The sequence below is a fragment of the Phasianus colchicus genome, chromosome 1 (genome assembly GCF_987193195.1).
Source record: "Phasianus colchicus chromosome 1, bPhaCol1.hap1.1, whole genome shotgun sequence".
Classification (NCBI taxonomy): domain Eukaryota; kingdom Metazoa; phylum Chordata; class Aves; order Galliformes; family Phasianidae; genus Phasianus; species Phasianus colchicus.
This window is the reverse complement of record NC_143436.1, coordinates 24,875,180-24,895,260: the sequence shown is the minus strand read 5'-3', so window position 1 is coordinate 24,895,260 and position 20,081 is coordinate 24,875,180. Positions and strand designations below refer to the sequence as shown.

The 20,081-nt window shown below is 37.9% G+C and overlaps 1 long non-coding RNA gene across 1 annotated transcript; it reads left to right on the top strand.

Annotated features, from left to right (window-relative positions):
* The first annotated feature begins 435 nt into the window (after positions 1-435).
* On the top strand, positions 436-19,498 carry LOC149919458 (uncharacterized). Its single transcript, XR_016463588.1, has 3 exons — positions 436-509; positions 16,807-16,959; positions 19,433-19,498. It is a non-coding gene; the product is annotated as an uncharacterized LOC149919458 (long non-coding RNA).
* Positions 19,499-20,081: the final 583 nt, after the last annotated feature.

The following is a 20,081-nucleotide window of genomic DNA, read 5'->3' as shown; positions in this document are numbered from 1 at the left end:
TTCTCCATTTTAGGATGGAGACATTGTGAATTTATATATATAATTTATTGGCCTTAAAAATGAGTTACTAAACCTTCCAAGTTCGATATTTATTAAATAATTCAAATTCCCATCAATGCAAAGAAATTATGTTAAGTCCTGTGTATAACACAACGTAGTAATAAATTGAAGATGACACCTCTTTTTAGAGTAACTGAAAATATACTTGTAAGAAGACTCCCATTTCTTCCTACACTGTGGTAATATATATACTGTGTTGATTCTTTATTTTCTTTATTTTATACTATTTCCTGTTCAGGTTTTTGATACAGAATTGATATTATAGGGAGAGTGAGATAACATTATATTTTTTCAGCTTTTTTTAGACATGTATGGTAGAGGTGCTTTTCTTTTCTTTTCTTCTTTTTTTTTTTTTTTGGAAGCCTTTCAAGCAAGAGAACCTGTGTGATTCCTGAGGAGTTATCATTATCAGGAGCTGCTGATTTCTGGAAGGCCATGGGACTCAAAAGGTGAGCAGATAAAGAAAATGAGGAAAGGTTCAGTGCATGAGTTTGTTTTGTCAAAGTTTAACAAACACTAATATTATCTTTGGTGAAACTCTGTGCTTTTGAGAATTGTAATTTTCTGCCAAAAACCCATTCCACTTATTTATGGTCTTTTTGGAAAATGAGAAGTTGTAACTGAAAGTGCTTTTGAAGTGAGTTTTTCCTTGATTTTCCTAAGGCTTGATCTACAGCACATGCTATTCTTCTCATATCCCAACTCTCTGCCATAAACATTTTTCTTCATGTTACATGAAATATCAAGTTTGATGCTGGAAGTAATATAAAATTGTATAGAATTTAATAGTAGTCTGTAATATTTACTTCATTCACTTTAACAACAGTTGTACAGAGATACACTGCCTTGTTTATCTGTGCAGTTTTTTACCACAGGGATTTGTTCAGAAAGTATATAGCTCTAGCAATTGTTGTCAAATATTTCTAGAGATAAGTTTTCAACCATTTCTAATATGACTATCATCTGACACGAGAGCTTACAAATTACCATGATGTAGTATGTATTTCTGAACAACCATATTTTTTAAAGTTTTTGATTTTTTTAAGCTATCTGCCTCCTTCAAGCTCTTACATTTATGTATCTGTATAACATAGATATCACTGTATTTGCATACCAGTGTAAATCAAAAATAACTTCATTAAAATCAGTGGTGGTAGATGAGAATAAAACTAGTGTGAGATATGACTGCTTTATATCTACATAACATATATATATATATGCATATATAGGAGATGTAGAATATGACAACACTATCTTAAATTAATGTCTATATTTTATATTCATATTCCGTTACTGGTGTTACAAATAAACTTCTCTACCCAGTACTTTGTGGCATCATACACTATGAAAGTAAATGAATTCTGTGTTATTGGTAGGCTAGTGCAGAATTATACACTAGACCAACTCCTGTCTCCAAACAGGACCACCTAAAAATTAAAATGTTTTCCTGAATACTTCTTGAACTCTAGCAGTGTGGGGCCCTGACCACTGCCCTGGGGAACCTGTTCATGCCCGACCACCTTCTGGTGAAGAATCATTTCAGTCTGATCCTCCCCCGACACAGCTCCATGCTGTTCCATTGTAGTCATATTGCCATCAGAAAGCAGAGGTGAGCACTGCTGCTCTGCTCCTCTAATGACGAACTGTACGCTGTCTTGAGGCCTCCCCTCAGTCTCCTCTTTTCTAGGCTGAACAAACAAGCTTCTCCTCATCTAGAGGTGTCTCTGTTCCTTAAAGAAAATTCATCAGTATCATCATCTCATCTGAGTGCCCCATAGTAGATTTCCATCACGGCATCCTCTTTATTTGCCTGTCCTTTAATGCTTATCCAGAGACTCCATAGTTGTTATCACCAACTCTGAGCTCCATACAACCCAGCCCCTCCCTCACACACAGTGCCACCCTCCCTTGCCCTTCTCAAGATCCCAGATCCATCAATTGCAACACATCTGTTACAGGTATCTTCCCACCAGGTTTCGCTTATGCCAGTAACGTGGGACTCTGGGACTAAGTCAAGAATTCTAGCTCATCTTGCTTGTACCTCATGCTGCATGCATTGGTGTAGAAACATTTCAAATGTGCCGTATGGAACTCAGCTCCTCATGGAGCAGACTGAGATATCTTACTAGCACACGATTCATCAAACTTTGAAGGGCTGTCCTAGAGATTATCATTGGTAAGCCTGGTTTTATCCTTTCCCCCTTTTCACTTTATAGATCAGACCTATTAACTCCTGCATAAAAATTCTTTTTCCCCCTCTGAGAAAGGTACATCCCACCATGCACCGATAGACTTGGCACTGTGCAGACCATCTTATGGGTGACAAACCAAAAATTGTGCTGGTGACACCAGCCCCAGAGCCATGTACTGATCAGCTAGGTCTGCCTGTTCCTTTCAATGTTTTTCTCCAAAAAAGCACTACACGTGCCCTGATCCTTTAACCAATTATCCCAAGGCTCTGGAATCTCCTTTGACTGTTTCTGCATTTTTTTTTCTTTTGCCAACATGAAAAAACAATCCTGGATTATAATCAGAGGGCTGCACCAGGCTTGTGAGAATTTTAGTTTCTTATGCGGGCTCCAGAAAGGCTGCAGGCGTCTTTTTGGATTGGATCTGATAAGGCCCTCTTTTCTTCTCAGAAAGGAGGATCATATGGCAACAACCCTTCTTTTTTTCTTGATGGACGTAATCATGGTAGGGGGGACAGTGTAGCCCTACGTGACTCCGCAAACCTGGATAGGCCTTTGTCCACACCATCATTTGCTTGTCCATCAAGTTGCAGAGCCTCATACCTGTAGTATGAGGGCAGCTGGGATGGTGAGTTGGGCAGGGAGACATCTTGCATATCAACCTTAGCAGAAACCTGCTTCTATTCTCCTCAGACTTGTAGGGTTTCTCCTTTGGCCTGGTGGTGAGTGGGCAAGGAATCCTTCATTTCTTGTGTGATGGCTGACTGACACATCTGTCCCTGGGAGTATGGTGGAGTATGATTCCACCAGACAATCTTCTTTTCTGACTGCATAATGCTCCTTAGCCTGCCCACCTCCCCCTGAAGCCCTGTCACCAGGCTGAGCAGTACTTCTACCTGGGCGCATCTCCCACAGGCGCATCTCCCTCACTGCTGCCATCAGATATCAACAGAAAGCTTAAGCATGCTCTGCAGTCTGAGACTTGAGTTGCCACATGTTCCCTGGAGAGCATTATTTGGGTATACGCATTGGTTCCTGTGGCTGGAGGACACAGCTTTCTTTAGGTGGATACCATGACTAGAGCACCCTGTGAGTGCATTACAACTACCTTTGGAAGTGGCTGAGTGACAGTGTAAACTGCAGCACCATATCCTGTTTCCCAGCTTTTAGCAGAGCTCACCTACTTGAACCAGAGCTTAGGCAAACCTCAGCTGTGAGCTGTTGCTTATAAGCCAGTTTTCCCTCTGGCTAATTCTCAGCATTGATTCTCGCTGGTGGTAGAGACTGGTCATGCTGGGGTCAGACAGCAGTAATTCCCTACAGCAACAGAGTGGAACAGAGAGGAAAGCAAAAGTACTATGTTTTAAGGTTAATTTATTTTATCTTCCCCAAGGAAGATAAGACTTCCAATGCTGCCCCAAAACATACCAGTAAGCAAGAATGCAGTGTTTAGAATGGTCCTATGCTTGCTGCTGAAAATTTCTCCACTGGCAAGGGAATGACAATCACATTTCTAGCCTGCTGAGCAAACTATGTGGTGCCAAACTGGCAGCCTGGAGACAGCCAAAGACTGAATGAGATTTTAAAGTTTAAAACTGTACAGTTCCTCACAAAAAAAGATTGCATTTCTAGTAGCAATTCCTTGGCAAGAACATAACTGAATAATATATGTTCTGCAACAAATATAGCAAAGGGATGGCAGAGGAAACCTGAAAACAATTGCGATACTGTTGTGACACAGTGGTGAAAAATGTAGATGCCATTTCAACCAAACCAAGAGTTTTCTAAGGTCTACAAAACATAAGTAGCTTCAGAAGAAAGCCACATTTCTGAAATATGAAAAGGAACAGCAGGAGAAAGATGATAAAGTGAAGAGCAGTGATTGTCCATGGTGTCTTCTAATGTCTTTTCACATCCCGCTACTGAATTACACAGCAACAATATTCTTTGCATGAACAAGTTCTCAAAAGGCTGTTGTCAATTTGTGGTCTTGACTATAACACAACTGTACAGCCTAGGATGAAAAAAGAGCCATTCTGATCACTCCTGAAGTGGTAGACACCTTAATGTGGCATTTAACAACTTCATAGAGATACAGTTCTCCTAGTGGCAGGTCATGGATGTCAAAGTGCCAACCCTTCTAAGTGCTCCATCAGGACTCACATAAATTTTGGAGCCTGCTCTGCCAGCTGCAGCTGCTGGCATCATGTTCTAGTAATGAGCCCTGTGAGCTTGCTGGTATTATAAACATACTAAGGCTTCATTAGCTGAATATGTGTCTTTTTCTAGCCAGGAGATAAACTGGCTAGTCTTGGCTTCTTAACTTACAGTAGCATTCTGGAAATAGAAACACTGAAAAATCTCAGTGAACCAGGAGTGAATCTATGGATTCATGATGTGCTGGAGAAGAAAAAAAATGCAGAGACAAAGAGTGAGATTTGAGAAGGCATGAAGAAGAAGATGCAGAGAATGATGACTCAGGAAGAAGAGAACTTGTGGAAAAGGAGAGAGTAGAAAAAGGGACTAAGGGGAATAGAGAAAAAAAATGAGAAAGCACAGAATGAAAAAAAATGGAAAATAGGAAGTGCAAACAGTGGGTGGAAATGAGTTGTACAGGTCAGAAAAGAGAGTGGGAGAAGTAAGCTAAGTAAAGGAAATCTGAATTACAGCTCATGGAATCACAGAATGATTTGGGTTGGAAGAGACCTTTAAGATCATCTAGTTCCAACCCCCTGCTATAGGCAGGGATAGTTCCCTCTAGACCAGGTTGCTCAAAGCCCCTGAGCAGAAATAGAAGTTAGTCCTGAAGTCTGTGTATCCTATTTCTACAGAATGATGCTGAATAAGTAAAAGGCAAGACTGCATGGCAGAGGGGAAATTCAGCTTACAGCTCACACTGATAGGTGCCGGAGCAGCACATGTACTTCTTGTGTCACATAACAAAAATTGCAAAATACTTTTCTGAACTTATGACTTAGAACATATATAGCCATATTACTATCAAAATAATAAACATGACCAACAAAAGTATTTGAAAGTGCAACCAAACTAGCATGGTTAGTGTTTTATTTCTTTGGTAAACATTTACGTAAGACTAATTTTGGCCAAGGGAATCTAGCCTTAGATGATTGAGAAATATCCTGGAAAATGGCATTTGCTCACAATTCCTATTGCAGAGGAATTTTTTATTCTAGACAGTAGGGCTTGCTTAGTCATCTCTGACCTTTTGCCTTCGTCCTGAGCAGCTGTCACTTGAACTGAGTGCTTCTTTTGTTCACTGCAGTGGCCCTTTCCATGGAAGATTTTACAAACAGGAGGGCAGAAAATGATCCTTTTAATCCAACTCAAAACTGAACTTCAGTGACTGTTTGAACCACTAACCTTCTTTTGGCACTGACAAGTGTTACTCATCAAGTTTGGCTATATACATGACCCACTAGTGGTCTATTTGCAGACTTTTCCAGTTCTTCTGACAGTCCTTTCAGCTAAGTTTTATTCCCCTGTGAAGAGGAAATCTTTGTGATTAGACAGCATAGAAACACAGAACCTTAATAACCTTTGGCATAGTCTACACATACTAGGAAATGCTTGCCTGCTGATTTTGCAAGCTTGTTCACACAGAGTGCTGCAGAGAGTTTGTACGAGCACACAGAAAATAGATCGTAATTTTAAATTACTGGTTTATGGCTCCAGCAGTTGCTTATTTCTATTTTCCTATGAGTTTTTGAGATGATGGCAGAGAAATGTTAGCATATTGTTTTAGAAATAAATAATAGCTGGAATGAAAAATAAAATGGACAATTTCAGAGGAAAGCATAAGCTCAGTGTGAAGAATGTCACTAGTAGGACTCATTTTGAAAGATGTCACATACAGTAGGAGGAGGACCATTTAAAACATTGTGCTGAGGCAGTGTTCCAGCACTGGCTCAAAGGAAAGTATATTACCTACTGAATTATGACCACCATCTTGTTCAGCATCCTGTTTAAAGGTGGGATTTTCTCTTTTCACTACAAAAGAAGGAGAAAGAAGACTTCCAGTAAAAAAGATGTCTACATGTCAGCTGAATTGCCATTGGTAGCCTGCGTTTAAAAGGTTTAAAGAGTAAATTCCTTTGAGGAAAATATAATGAATTTTGAAGTTATACAATATGTGGGATTTGAATTAATCTTGGCCCCACAGAATCAAGAGATGTCAATATCATTTTGGAAAGATGGAAGAGAAGAAATGGGAAAGGAAAGGAAGGGAGAGGAACGGAAGGGAAGGGAGGAGGTATAGATGCAATATAGAGGTGTTGAATGTCTGGACTGTTTGGTTTTGGCACCATACAGAGAAAAGAGTGTCAGAATTAGTTGTCATCTCCTTCATTCCTTTTTATCCTCTGCTGTCTGCATCTCAGATCTACTGAAAACAATTGAAAAGACTAGGACATTTGAGACCTTTTTTTTGAGTCCTACTAGTGACATTTGAAGTAATTTATTGCTTTAAGCATACGTAACTAGTTTAAAGAATGTTTTCTAATGATTTTTAAGTTGTTTTCACAGTCTTTTCTTTAGATTTTATTGGTAATCATATTAGCATTATTTGTAGTTATGCTGATGCTGATACTTTAATCCGTATGTACTGATACTGAACTGCTGTCAAAGGAGACAGATAAAATTGCTTTTTTTGGTGATGACTGTCTACCCAAACTACGTGTTCAAAAATTACATCACAGATATGTGAATGTTTGCTCTTAAGCACAGGGTATTGGGGAGATGTTAGATTCTCAGAAAATCCCTGTCCAAGGATTACAGATTCAGGTAATATGCTATTTAGTGCTTAGGAAACAGCTATATAGAAAACCAAGTGTAAGTCTTCTGAAAATAAGAATTTTTTAATAAAGGTTGTATAAATAGTCATTAATCGTCCAGTTTCAAAACTGGAAAATAGAAGTGGCTAAATCCATGTATGTTTATAGGTGGTTAAGCTATGGACTCCTACTCTTTCCTCCCATCTTTTTTTTTCTTTTACTGTATGACCACCCACCAGAAAGATAATCTCGCAATGGAGCAAATCAGGATAAAACCGTCTCTATTTAATACACCATTAAACTGTGCTTAAGCTGTTGGGGGAACTTGTCCAGGACATGCTGCATGTGTTCAGAAAGCAGTAGGAAGTAATAGGTGACACTCTCAGAGGGTTTCAAATAGAGATCAAGAGACAGAAATTTTCTGCAATATTTTCATACCCACTGCGGTGGTACAGGGTGGATGCAATCTGATGTGATTCAATGTCAGATTTATACACCCGCATATAAATGTCTCTTTGTCAATTGAGATCTTGGTAGAGATCCTATTCATTTGTCTCAACACAGACTGCTTTTACTATCTGAGATATTTGTCACACAGAGGGTGGTGATGCACTGGAACAGGTTGCCCAAGGAGGTTGTGGATGCCCCATCCCTGAAGGCATTCAAGACCAGGCTGGATGTGGCTCTGGGCAGCCTGGTCTGGTGGTTGGCGACCCTGCACACAGGAGGGGGGTTGAAACTAGATGACCATTGTGGTCCTTTTCAACCCAAGCCATTCTATGATTCTATGATACTGTGTGACTTTTTGCCTGGCCACAGACTGTCCTCTGAAAGTGCAGAATATCTTATGGGACTTGTGTCATATTTGAGAATTTCTTATACACTCTCTGGCATCTCAAATGACAACAGATACTTGTGGTTAGACAACTGAATTGAGCTTCTGGGTTGCTCTCCAGAAACTGTTGTCTGCATCAACTAAAATAATGGATTAGATACTTGCAATGCATATAGACATTTGCTTATTTTATTTTTCAGCAGAATAACACCTCTCATATGAAAAATGTCAGGAAGACAAGAATCTGTAATAAAGCCTATTATATTTGAATGTTATCTGGGGAAAATAACAGAGCGGAAGACTTGTATTGGAGCAAACCTACAGAAGGATAAATCTGTTTTGACCTATTTCTGTTGTAACTGAGTCCTGGGAGTTGCCTGTTCTGCACTTTACCTGACCTGGATTGAATAACAGTAGCACAGTCTCTGCTCTATGTTGTTTGTTTGTTTGTATTATTAAGTAGCTTCAGAAGGCATTGTTCATGCAGATAATCTCCTACAATGTGAGAGGAAATGCAAAGTGAAGGGGATATCTCAAATCGCTGCCTAAACTGCACATTATAATTTTTCCAGCAAAACTGAATAAGATGAACATAGTAGGATTAATTTCAATTATCTTTTGAAATATACAGTGTAGGTCCCTATTACCTGGCTTATCACCTCAAGTTCCCTTCAGAGAAAAGAGAAAAAGTCATTCCTGAGGTAAAATTCACCCCATCCTATTATTGATGTCTACAATTAATCATAGTCTAGAATTATTATGATACCCCACATCTTTGTGGTCTGTAACAAAAAAATATAGCTCAGAAAGTAGATATCTGTATTTCAGATGGCTGAAATTCATTGAAATGAAATAATCCTCTGCAGTTTGCCTCTTCAGGATGTGCTTCCACTTTTGGAAGAATGGTGAAGATGATACTATTTTTCACAAGATTTAATAGTGTGTAACAAACTCAGCGTGTTTGTTCCAAATGACCATTGATAGTGGTCATCAATGGTTCTGTGTCCAGGTGGAGACCAGTAATGAGCAGCGTCCCCCCAGGGGTCTGTCTTGGGACCGGTGCTCTTTAACATCTTTATCAATGACATCGATGATGGAATTGAGTGCACCCTCAGCAAGTTTGCTGATGACACCAAGATGAATGGTGCAATTTACATGGTGGAAGGAAGGGATGCCATTCAGAGGCACCTCAACAGGCTGGAAAGGTGGGCCCGGGTGAACTTAATGACGTTCAACACAGCAAAGTGCATGGTTTTGCACTTGGGCCGGAGGAATCCCAGGCATCCATACAGACTGGAAGGAGCGGTCCTTGAGAGCAGCCCTGCAGAGAAGGACCTGGGGATCTTGATAGATGAAAAACTTAACATGAGCCAGCAGTGTGCTCTTGCAGCTCGAAAAGCAAATGGTATCCTGGGCTCCATCAGAAGAGGGGTGGCCAGCAGGGACAGGGAGGTGATTGTTCCCCTCTACTCTGCTCTTGTGAGGCCCCCTCTGAAGTACTGTGTCCAGGTCTGGAGCCCCCAGTACAAGAAAGACAGGGAGCTGTTGGAGAGGGTCCAGAGGAGGGCCACAAAGATGATCAGGGGACTGGAGCACCTTCCCTGCAAAGACAGGCTGAGGGAGCTGGGCTTGTTCAGCCTGAAGGCTGGCGGGGTGACCTCATTGCAGCCCTTCAATACCTAAAGGGAACCTACAAACAGGAGGGGAATCAACTCTTTGAAAGGGTGAGTGACAGCAGGACAAGGGGAAATGGTTTTAAGTTGAGGGAGGGAAGATTTAGGTTGGATGTCAGGGGGAAGTTCTTTACAGAGAGAGTGGTGAGGTACTGGAACAGGCTGCCCAGAGAGGTTGTGGATGCCCTGTCCCTGGAGGTGTTCAAGGCCAGGTTGGATGGGGCCCTGGGCAGCCTGGTCTAGTATTAAATGTGGAGGTTGGTGGCCTTTCTTGTGGCAGGGGGGTTGGAGGTTCATGATCCTTGAGGTCCCTTCCAACCGTGGCCATTCTGTAAATGCAAACACCTTCAGGGATTATTCAGGCTACTAATATGTTGTAACTTGCTGTTGAGAGTGAACCATATTTTTGTCTTGACTGGTATAGTAAGAAGGAGAGTCACTGTATCAAAATTAACCTTGGAGAATAATGACTAGAACAAAGGTGTCCCTGTGGTGCCACGTGGAAAGGAAAACTCAACTATCCATTGTAGTAAAGTGCAAAACTGGGTGGGGTATTTGGACAGTGCTCCAGAAACACTTACAGAAATGGGTTTGTGTCTGCTTGTTCTATCCAATATTGGCTCTGTTTGTATGATATCTGACTCATTTTTCTACATAAAGAAACAATGTACCCTATGCTATTTCTGTTTTATTGTAATGGAGACATAAATCTTTGCCCCAGTGCAACATATTAAAGTGAAGTTTGAGTGACTAAAATTGCTGGGACAGAATGTTCTACATTTCCATAAAGTGTTCATTCAATTTTGAATGAGCAAAATATTTTCTCACAGATGTGACACACACAATTTCATTTTCAATATTTATATATTATGTTCTTTTGACAAGCAACAGACAGTGTATAGAAAGTTATGCTATTATGTTGTAAAATAAATTGCCAACTATGTATTTAAAGAGACAAAATATGTCTTAATTAGAAGATATTTTCTGTTTTGTAAGAATTTCTCGAAATGGAACTGTGAGGCACTCATTGCAACGGATATTAAAAGAATCCCAATTTGCTGTTTTCTGAGATGTTCAGCAGCTGTTCTTGTAAAACAAGTGTAGCAGGTTGATGACTGGAGTACTACACTCGTAACCTTTTTTCATTTTGAGGGTAACATTTTTGTTGAAAAGATGATGGCAAAGGATAAAATTGATGGGTACTGTTTTTACTGTTTTACAATGAGTTCTGTAGATGTGTTCAAGTTTTTCTAATTGACATGCCTGCAAACTTCATAGAAGTTATCTATTTCTTACGTATTATAAACCATAATAACAGCCCTGTTAATCAATAAATGATTTCAGGCATAGTCTCATTTATTTTAAATGCTAATAAATGGACACATGTGAAACCTTTGCTTCCATATCTGTAACTACCTGGAGCATAAAACAGCAATTCTTTTGAAGATTCATAAGGATGTAAAATCCAATTCAGCTCCTCATTGCTATGTTTTAATTTCAAAGTTTAACAGCAAGCTTAGCTTTTCTCTGGAGCATGTAGGAAAAAGAGGAGATCTGAGGAGAAAAAAATACAACTTTCAAACAATTTATGTAGAGGTATGGCAGTTTAATATGTGTACCTGGGATGTAAATGGCTGTTTGATGTCTGGATTGCATTCAGATGCAGCAAGTTTCAAAGTCTGATTCCTTTTCACAATATACAAAGAACTTTCCACAGTGCTTTGGTTAACCTATGTTCAAGGTCTCTGCTTTATTAAATAACATAGGGTTTTTTGAGTTGCATTTTTGTTCTTGCCTCTTAACATTTCCAGTATTTCTTCCTCAGATGTACAACAATATAATAGATATTCTTTGACCAAAATCTGTTTTTTTGGTTCCAGTAAGATTCAGTTTCTAAACTCTAGTGCTCTTTGGAACTACAACAGGGGTGGCCTATATTGTTGTAGCCAGCAAAATTATAATAAACATGAAAATGTAAGAGTGGCAAAATCTCCTATATGATGTGAAGAAAAGCACTTTTAAGAGAGAGGAATCCCAGAAAAGCAAAAAATGATGAGAAAAGGATTTACACACAGAAAGACTGAGATGGAGGTAATAGAGGAAAATTTAGAAAACTAATGTAGGTCCCAGGTATTTGAGAGACGGAAAAAGAAAAATGATAAAACAGAATTACTGAAGTGTCTCCAATAACAGTAGGCTATATTACTCTAAAAAGAAAAAGCAAAACCCTGAGCTAAACTTGAAAAGATGTGAAAAAGAAATGGGAGAGACTCAGAAGTCATAGTAGTAGTCTAAGTTGCCTACCCATAGGGAATAGTCCACATGGTGTCCATTCAACAACCCTCCTGCAGTTCACAGCCTGTTGGGCAGTTATTATTTGTGTGGATCAGGCTATGGAATGTACTGCTCAGAGTTATGAAATATATTCAGATGGTTCTGAAATGTCATAACATCCTTTCAAGATGGCCAGGGACAGGAGAAGAATATTTTGACAAAGATATGGTATGTGAGATTCAAAAAGATTAGAAAGGGGTATTAAAAGGAAAGGCCAGGGGAGCAGGGGCTAGTACCAGCTCCATTCAATCTGGTTTTCAAAAATGTAAAAAATGTTGGATACTTTTCTTTAATGGACTCCTGTTTTAAGAAGGAATTGAAGGAATAATCCATTCTTTTGAATAAAAACAAACAAACAAACAAACAAACAAAAAACAAACAAACAAAAAAAAACCCCAAAAGCAACAAGCAGAGAACCAAAAGCATCAAAATCTTTGGCTATAATTTCTTTGTCACTCTCAACTCATTGTATGAGTGGGTGTTCAGTGCTTGGGAGATTCAAAGAATCTGCAGTAGGGCACCCAGCAGCAAACTACATCCATATGTAGAATTGATTGGCATTATCTAAAGAGTAGGTGCAACATCCAGAGGAAGGTATGGTTAAAAATAATGTTGCACCTGGATGGAAATACTCATTGGTGTCACAGACAGAACATCACTTGTGTTGATTTAGGGCTGAAGAACTTGTTTGATCTTGTTTCCTCTCTGGTAAATGCATAACTAGTATATTAAAAAATAGATGTGAAAACTAACCAGCAGATAAGCAAACACACTATTTTGTAATAAATCAGCCTGCAGAAAAAATGCAATAGAAAATTGCTTCTCTGAAATGGATGCTTGTTACATGATTTAGTTCTCTACCTGAAAGTACGTAAATACTCCAGAAAGTTTATGAGTTTGCTTCTACCTAACCCTTGAGGAATGAAACATGGCAACTGCTCATGCATCTGTATGTAGGACATAAGAACATGCATTCAAAGAACAAGCCTATCAAAGGAGTATGGGTGTCAAACCTCCATACACTCCTTGTTTACAGGGCCAGTCACACACTCAGTGGAGCTAGACTGCACTAATCTGCACACTTAGAAGAATGATATTTTTCTGGTACAGAGTCACATTATCTAGAAGCTATAAAGCAAATATCTGCAAGCTAAAGTTATCTCAAAATATTATTTCAGCAGGCATTTGATTTTACTAGTGTTCACATTCACCACGCACAAATACTGTTGCTGTTCCATGTTATACTGGTGGAATACCGTAATTAATATGGATTTTTTTTTCCCCTGCAGTATGACTTAGGCATGATATGGCCAATAAATCTCTTCTGGTCTAAATCATGTCAAATTATGACATAATTCTTAGCCTACTTAAATCCTTACTACTGTGTACTGGTCTATAATGTTCATCAATAAAATGCTTTGAGTGGGACTAGTGATCAAGTTGTGATCAAGTCTCAGCACTAACTGCTATTTCAAAATTTACATTCCCCCGTAGATTATTGTGTGCTAATATTTGATAATATATATCAATACTTTTTTTTTTTTTTTTTTTTTAATTAGAGGATTTAAATGAGTCTTGTAAGCAAATCTTGTCTTCTTCCTTGTCTTTTCCTAACTTTTTTGTTCTTTAGCAGGAGGAAAATATACTGTTTTGACAATAAAAGTACTTTACAGTATGCAGGAGTGACTTCATGCTAAGTTGGTTTTATTCTCTTACATTACGTTTTGGAAACTAAAGAAAACACATCAGTGATTTTATGTCATTCTCTGCAAGACAAGAAAGAAATGCACAGTTAACACTGCCAGCAGCCTTAAAAGCTTCTCTCCCAATGAGAAACAATCTGTAATAAAACCCACTGCTCAATTTCTTACAATCTAAAGCATTTTTGTTTTTCATATTTGCTCACATAATTTTAATAAATAAAATACTTTTGAAATTGTTACCATGACCAACTTCAGAATGTGATATTTTGACACAACTGCACTTCTCATGCTTCATGCAATACTCAAAAGGGAGAGCCCAGATTTTTTGCAGTCATAGGATTTTATTTGCTTTATCATCCCTCCTTCAGTATTCAGTATATTCCTGTTCTGTGTGGATAGGACAATGAAGCCTTGATCAGAATTTCTGTGTTGTTCAGTTAACTGAACTTCTGCTGAGTGAGGTTTTCAGAATGTTTAGTGAAGACTTGAGATATGAAATAATCATTGCATAACATAAAAATTGCAACTTAATAAAAAGAAAATAACAGAAACAAATGCTTCAGCGGAAATATTTCTTTTGTTCAGTGTTGCCATCCATAAATATAATGCTTGAAAAGAATACTGGAATTCAAGGTGGCTCATTATACAGCTGTCCCCTTGTAAGAATATTGAAAAAGTGGAAGGTTCCCTTTTATACCTAACTGTAAGCAGTTTGTCAGTTACAAATGTTTCACTGAAACACAGTGATGTATTCCATACATACAAGGGAAACAGTGCTCTGAAAATGAAGATATTATCTGCTGAAAGCAAAAGAAATTACCAAGATTGTCAGTAAAAACAATGGTGATGCTGCAGTAGGAGGCAGAAAACAAGTTCTAACAATCAGTTTTACTAGCAGCAAGGCTCTAGGAAGAAAGGAGGAGATGATTATAGCTGCAGAAAATCATAGACTCATAGAATCATAGAATCCTGGGAGCTGGAAGAGACCTTTAAAGATCATCTAGGCCAAATCCCCTGGAATGAATAGGAAAATGATCAGGAAGGTTTCAACATCAGGTTTCCTGTATGAGACAGAAAGTCTGGGGGACACTGACAAAGCCATAGCCATAGTTGTGTGTTTTATGGCTGTTCTAAGGATATTTCATAGCACCTGGATGTTGATAAGCCTCTTCTAGAGAAGAGGTGTTCGGGGAAGTCTGAACATTATATAAGAAAAAGGGAACCTGGGTAAATCAAATTATTACAAAGAAAAGGTTTGTTGAAGATTGTGCAGAATAAATCCCTTCAACTACTCAGGTTTCCTGCTTTTCTTATTTGACCAAAGAATACCCTCCACAAACATGTAACAACATTATATCGCTTTCTTAAGTGTCAAGGCTTTTTCTAACCAAAGGAGAAAAAGAGCTCTGCTTATTCTTAAATACTTAAGGTTTGTATGCAGGAGCTTTATTAGACATTCCTCTGTATTTCAGGAGCCAAATACATTCCTTTATCATTTCAACCAGCTAAGCTTTCAGCTGAGCTAGAGAAATAGCTGAAAAATTTATGAAGAATATGATCTCATTTACAAATGCTGCAGTAAAATGTCCTATAAGTAGATTACATATTCCTATTTTCAGACCTAACTATAAGGAAAAATAAAGAAAAGGAGAAAAAAGCACTCGTTGAAGTCTGTACAAAGAAAGACTTTTTGGGGGTTCCTTTGAGAAATAAAAATAAATATATGTCTTTTAGCCCAAAAGAGACCACTTCTATGTTTTATTAAAAAATATATAATTAGAAATAACTTGGCAATGAACTTAGAAACACTTAAATATTAATTAAAATGTTAGCTATATGTCAGAAGAAAACAATTTTTCATGATTACTTCAACTGTTTTGTTCTACTAAAGCAGTTTAGTGAGGTCAACACAAATTTGGTTAATCAGACCAGAGCTATCCTTCATTGGTGCAATGAGTTCAGGCTAAAATATTCATTTCTAAGCATATGCCATTGCTGCTCCATGTTGTGCAGCCAGCCTGGGCTGTTGGCTCACTCTCAAAAGCTGCTCTTGGCAGCATGAAATCCAGAAGGGCTCACGTAGAACTGGCTTTGCTTTACAGTAGCCAGTGTGAGACCTGACTTTGAAGAAAGGTGGAACAGCACTAGGCAAAGTGGCTGATGCATAGACTAGCTGCTAGCCTTAGGAGTCTCCTGACTGGACAAGAAATGTGCCCCTTTATGTGTTGTATGCTTAGATAATGGTTTGGAGGTTGCTCCACTGTGTTGCTATTTTTCAGATTAGTTCATCACAGAGTACTATGCCTAGATGGGTTTGGTTACAAAGAAGTGACATGGAGTACCATGCCCAAATTCAACACTATGGATGAATGCTTGAGTTTATAAGTTTATAGTGAGAACAGCTATAGACCTCCAATTCAAGTTTGAAGGATGGGTGAGATTTAAATGATCAATGAAGTTAGGGGGAAATAGTAACCAAACTTGAGTATCCGCATAAGCAATGCATCAGAGCATGTCTAAAATATCACCTTAACAGTGATTAGTAACAAATCTTCTTCCCAAGCACACTGCAAGCTTCACAAGGAATTAATAACCTCAACAAAGCCTTTTACTCAGTCTATGAAAGGAACAGCTGGAAAGAATTATAAAAATGATCAAGCAAACAGCTTAGAAAAATTGCAGTTTGTAATTTTACACTAGCTACACTTTGCACTGCTTTGTCAGGCTGGTTATTTGAATAGCTGGAGTCATTTGTTTGAACAAAACTATGAATATTGATCAAATATGCAGAGAAGAATAAAGATATGCACATAAAAACTTCAATTTTATTGCCTTCCTCTTTGAAATCAGAGCTTTCCTCATCATCTGCAAATAGTACTTTCTGTTGGATAAAAGGCATGGGAAATCTGAAGTATGGCAATGACCAGACTCTAAAGAGCATATAATGAACAAACTAATTTCTATTCACATAATAGTGATTGTCACTCCTTATTTCCTTCCAATATTTTTTCCTGAAATCTCTTTTTAAAATTTCAGTATGTAACAGTAAGCTGACACCATAATTTTAAACATGCTGCGTTAGTTTCATCATTGTATTTCATGAAGAGCACTTTTTTCCTGCAGAAAATAAAGTCATTTAAGGTATGTCTTTACCAGAAGGCTGTATTTTTCAATGATACGAGGGTTGTTCTGAAAGTAATGCCTCCTATTTCATCATGCCAGCCCACGATGACAGAGGCGGATGCTGGTGGTATGGCAGTAGAGGCTGAACCTTCCCAACAATATTCTGTTGCATTTAATTGCCATACAAGAGACGGCAGCAGAGGAGCAGTCTGACAGAATGACATCTGACATGGAAATGCAGATGAAGCAAAGGTGGGTAACTGAATTCTTCTATGCAGAAAAAATGACACCCTTTGACATTCATCAATGCTTGCTGAACATTTGTGCAGACCAAACGGTGAATGTGAGCACGGTGAGATGGTGGGTGGTACATTTCAGCAGAGACAATAGTAACAGTGAGCTTTTTTAGCCATCGGTGTTAAAGTACAGTGGCTTCTAGTTGTCTGTAAATAGCTTTGTCCTCAGACCTTAGAGGATGGTATTTTTCCTAAAGCACAGCACAAATGTGATGTAATTGAATATACATTGCAATTCACCAGAAATGCTATCGGATCTTCACTATGCAAAAATGAGGACCACTACCTTTTCCTGTTTCTTTCCTGCATAAATTGAGCTGATTTTTAATTTTCAGAAGAAAAGCTGATTAGAAGAAAGGGAATTATATTGCTATTTTCGGTAGAACAAAGAACAATAGCTTAGAGGGGTAACCACTATCTTTAGCTTTTTAGGGAGCTCACTTTCTTACATAATCAGGCAGGTGGACTTTTCAATAGGTAACTTATAGCTATGTAAGTGCAACTTTTAAACATAACAAAGAAACTGAAAGCAGTCTCTTTCTTAAATGTAATTAAACTGCTAAATACTTCTCATGTGGATAAATAATTTTCAAAGGGGCATGTTACTTTCACTTTGTGAAATTATTAATTATACTTCATACTAATATCAGCTAATATCATCATGCTTACTCAGTTCTTTCCTCATTTTCTTCATTAAATAATTTAGTTTTACAAATTTAAGTGGCATTTGAATATGTACTTAATGAGAAGCTTTTGTGCCTCTGAGGGCATACTGCCCAGAAATGTTCTGAGTAAATAATCAGGGATGTAATGGAGATTCAGGCTTTAATCTGAGCAGTGTTCTGTTGCTTGTTGTGGTGTACATATCTTGTTTTATACTATGCTCTCACTCATCACATATGAACAACTTCACAGCTGTTATTTCCTTTCAGCTGAAGCAAATCACATTTGTGGTAGCCATGGACAAAATTGGCAAAATAAAAATGAAAAGTTATATTTAAAGATAGCATTATTTTGCTAAAAAATATGTCTACACATAATTAGTTGTTTTTAAAATTCTTTTATTTTTTATTTTATTTTTTTGTATTTTCAGAAGCAGATTTCTTTCAGAAATGTATTTCTCTCTGCAAGTATTCGAAACTGGCCATTTGTTACTATGCTCTCTTAGCCTGAAACGTTATGCATATGATTTTGTATAGAAGAAATTTTATTTCAATATTGTTTTGTTTTCTCAGATATTTTTAAGTTATTCACTTTTTTAAAACATTTTTAACTGTCTTTTTTAAGAATTATAAGTCTCTCTTGAATAAAAAAGAAATAAAACCCCAAATAAAACCCCTATTATAAATGAGGTACGTATTTTTTTTGCAAATTGAAGCATTGAATACTACAAGTTGCTTTTTAGTAACTCATTGTAAGGATAATTTATATTTATGTAGTAGTCTCAATCAGAGTATCTAAAGCCAATTTACAAATATCAGTTAATTAAACCTCTGAGGCAAACATGCTCCTGAAACATGAAACATTAGAGAATGCCTCAATATTGTATAAGATCAGACAATGAAAATGCTATGGACTTAACTGTAGAAAAAAAAAAAAACAGGGAAAATATTATTTTAAAAGCTTTGTAAAATTTAAATGTCAAAGTTAACATTTCTGATTTTCTTCCTTTAAAGTCCTTAGAGTCTTATTTTCTTTACTTATGGATTTGTATATTGCAAACATAGTAGTAACTTAAAACCATGTGATCCACCTATTTATACATCTGTGAATGAAGGCATCAACACAGCCAATCAGCAAGCCGTTAAAGAGTAAAGTACAAAAGCCTTCGCTTCAAACTTGTCCTGAGACAGTGCTGATGCTATGTTTAGCCCTCATGCTTGTGCAACTCTTTTCAATAGAGATTTCCTCCCAGCTCTTTTACTAGTCTTAAAGATAACCACTGGTTAAATCTTTTCTCTGAGCCTTTCTTATGGTAGGTCCTTCTGTCTCACTGCCTAACATGCTGCAGGACCTTTAGATGGCTGAGAGCAGGATATAAAATTTTGTAATGTGAGATTTAAGAATATTACCTGGTTTAGTCCTGGAGGGCATGATAAACATGTAGTGATAAACATGTAGTTCAGTTCTTAAAGACATTTTTTCTTATCCTAGCTTAGAGCCACCAACTCAGAACCTCTTGTCTGGAAGCTCTGTGCACTCCTTCACATACGTGTCTGTCTGCAGGAACCTGAGCACTCTGATGTGAAAAGATTGGGCTGCTACAATACATGCTCACCTGTATACTTTATTTTTCCATGTTCAAGCATAAAGCTCAGAGAAATAACCTTTTCTTAAAAGATCTTAAAACACTTGAATCTACTGAGTATGACTTATTACGGAAACAATCCAATATTTATTTGACTTTATTCTTTTTTCTCAAATTACAGAGGGTAGAAATGGTAGAGCTGTACAAACAGGAAGACATTAGCCTGTGTCTGAGGATGAATTTGAAAATAATTACTTCTGCCATAAATCTTGCAGTCCATATGGATAACATACAATACTGGCACTGATATCTACAGGTCCATCTGTACAGAGCCTCATTTTACTGCATAAGGTAAAACTTTCGAAATCCAGCCATCTGTTTTTCGTGCTGTTTTCTCCTCCAAACGTCTAAGCAAGGATGGGCAGTAAAGATAAAATATAAATAATTCTTCTGTATCAAGAGATTTAATTATAAAAAAATGGATTCAAAGCCGTATTTGAATATTTCATGTTGTTATTACTATCCCTAAAGCTATTTAAAATAACAGATATGAGGCCCTGGAGCGTGTTCAAAGAAGGGCAACAAAGCTGGTGAGGGGTCTGGAGCACAGGCCTTATGAGGAGCGGCTGAGGGAGCTGGGATTGTTCAGTCTGGAGAAGAGGAGGCTCAGGGGAGACCTTATTGCTCTCTATAACTACCTGAAGGGAGGTTGTAACGAGCTGGGGGTCGGCCTCTTCTCTCGTGTAACTGGTGATAGGACTAGAGGGAATGGTTTCAAGCTTCGCCAGGGAAGATTCAGGCTGGATATTAGGAAATACTACTTCTCTGAA